Source organism: Etheostoma spectabile, chromosome 8, assembly GCF_008692095.1.
Source record: "Etheostoma spectabile isolate EspeVRDwgs_2016 chromosome 8, UIUC_Espe_1.0, whole genome shotgun sequence".
Lineage (NCBI taxonomy): Eukaryota > Metazoa > Chordata > Actinopteri > Perciformes > Percidae > Etheostoma > Etheostoma spectabile.
The window spans coordinates 14,943,643-14,946,486 of NC_045740.1; the positions used below are offsets into that span (position 1 = coordinate 14,943,643).

The following is a 2,844-nucleotide window of genomic DNA, read 5'->3' on the forward strand; positions in this document are numbered from 1 at the left end:
TGTGTGTGTGTGTGTGTGTGTGTGGTGCCATGGGGAGTAGTCTATCTTCTGAGGTTTCAGAATAGAGGATGGCGTAATGAGATTTCATGAATATGTGCACAGCGTATGAGTATGTTTGCTGGCTTATACAACAGGCCCGCACACACATACACAATAAAAATGCAAGAATGTTACGGTTTGCTGAGAGAGATAACAAGCACCCATGCACTTCATTAATGTGTGTAGTGAAAGATGAATTGACGTCAGTGCCTCAAATGAACATTAATACAGTTGGGCTGAATTATAGCTTAATGGCTCGGAACAGTGGTGCATACCACCGAAGACTTAAACACTGCTAATAGACCTCAGCTGGGCGGCTTAACTCAAACCGCTCAGGTGGTTGACTGACCCTTTAAAGGCCTTTTAACTATTTTCTGACATTTTATACATTCAACAATTTATGCTTTATCCATAAATATAATCAGCAGATGAATAAATGACAAATATAATTGTTAGTTCCAGGCTGAGTGGCTGAAAGATGGCAAAGGAATCTGGTGCTAGTGAAGGGGGGGAATTATAACCAAGTCATTGGTTCAAGAGATGAAAATGCAAATTGGGTTACTTAGAATAAAGTCTTACATTCCCAGGTCTACTTTCCATTGTGGTATCTGAAAAATGTGTACTGTTAAATCAACAGTTTTCAGCAGAGATGTAGTTTGAGTCCATTTGTATGCACATATCTGTCCAAGTTGTTTAGAACTCTTTTAATAAAGTTTCCAACTAGTGTCAAATAAGTTCCAATCCACCGGCCAGTTGGTGGCTTTCTGTGTGAAGTGTTTCCTGCACAGGTTGTTTCTGCTTTGGGTTCAGATGTGTTTGATCACAGTAATCAAATCAACTACATGCATGACAAGGAATGCCAGAATACACTTGAAGACATTTCCTTTCCTCGTTGTCTGGCCTCGTATGTCTGTCCCCCTTTGAATAGTGTGTCCCTCCTGTTCGAATGGTGCAGTACCCTTTGCTGTTCACACATCAACAGAAATCAATGCACAGCATCCTCTAATTACCACTTGTGGCAGCAGAATCTGCTGAGGCAACAACTCCGTTATTACATAATCTCAAGTCCCTGTCTTATAGATCGGCCCCTATTTGATATCTTTGTCTTTTTTAAGGTTTTCATTATCTCAATTATATTATGCTTACATGGGGCATTCTAAATGACTAAATGATCTATTGCTTTACACAAACCTACTCATACACAAACAAACAAACAGAAAGTTGGAGAGACTGGGGCCCACTTGTATTTTTGCTCCGAGGCCACCAAATGGTATTAATCCAGCCGTGCTGTGTGCTGCACAGGATGATCAGGTATTTCCTCTTGAACTGATGTAAAATACTTGAAGGTACAGCTTAACAAAGTCTTTAATATCATTGGAACACAATTTTGAATATTGCAGCAAAAGGAAAATTACAAGAACACCAGATGCAGAGATTCAGGGCCAGATGTACTTTTGCGTCCACTTCAAGCGTAATTGTTACGCAACGTGCGCGTAAAAGTATAGCGAGGTATGTACAACCAGGCCACACTGAGGTAAAAGCAAAGGCTGCCTGTCGCGGGAGCTAAAAATGGCAAATTGTGCTTTTCCGTGTCATGCAGATGAATTCATGGGAGGCTAAAGGGGATAGTGGGAGTTTCCCCTAAAGAGATAGGAGGGGAAGTGTAAAGTGTGCCTAATAATGTAGTCCGTGGTCTGAACAAAAACCTCCCGTGACAGAGAGCCTCTATTTTGCGGGGAAAATTCTCCGCCTCTTAAAAGCAGGTGTAAACCAGCCATAAGCGGGTATCCTCGCATATGCCTCCTGGTGAAATGGCAGCAGTAATCCGAGCAAGACGAAGACAAGCCAAGGAGACAAGCTGAAAGTATTTTTGCCACAAGGATCACACTTTTTCCCTTCGTTGCAGATTAAGCAGCCATGAAATTTTTACAGTTACTGAAAGAAATCAAAGATGACATTGAATCTCCGACTCAGCGTTCACCTTCCATTCATAAAGTACAGTATTGGCATCAGGATAATTTCAAACAGTCATAGCATCAGCTGTGGGAATATTGCAGTCTGCACTCAGCAGTATCAGAGCACAAGTACTTAACGCTTTGCTACAGTGCACATACATTTCCCTACCACTAATGCCAAAATAACGCGCATAAAGCAGAATTCTTTTGACATCGCCCATTCAATTGTGCTTTTAAATGTGCGCAGTTTACGGTATAATGGGCGGAGAAAGGTACTGATTACCTGATGAACTGCAGGTGTGGTAAATATGACGTAAGCTGATGTGTCACAGTGCGCGCTTTCTGCGGGTTGGCCATGGTGCTGATAACGCTGAATTCGTAAATGTACGTACATCTGGCCCTCAGTGTTTTAGGACACTTTAACATACACCGGCTATTTTGGGGACAGACAGTTTCCCCAGTTTCTACTACAACCCTTGACTTATTTATGCAGGAAAAGTTGCTTTATCTTTTCTGATACATTCACATCTGGGGGCCGCTCAATGCAGCCACAGTCTGTTACTACTGAAACTGAAACAATTGGGAGTAATTGCCTCACTGTCTATGATTGGAGCTGGTCAGGTTCACTGCCCAGACTATTCAGCAGGTGTCTGTCTGGCAGTCGAACCAGTGACCTGCGCTGTTCTAATTTTCTACCTGATAGTCTATAGAGGCTTTGTCAATGTCATGGCAACCATGGCTAGCACTGTCATGGAGGTCCAGTGGAAAATTGGTTGTACTCATATAATGGCTGTAATTATGTATTAACTGGGGCAGAAAAAGGTTCCCCAAAACGAGATGATTAATGTGT

At 42.1% G+C, this 2,844-nt stretch overlaps 1 protein-coding gene across 5 annotated transcripts in view; it reads left to right on the forward strand.

Moving 5' to 3' along the window:
• Positions 1-2,844, forward strand: part of LOC116693602 (pleckstrin homology domain-containing family A member 7) — a 140,853-nt gene that overhangs the window by 97,351 nt on the left and 40,658 nt on the right. The gene's annotated exons all lie outside the window — the stretch shown is intronic.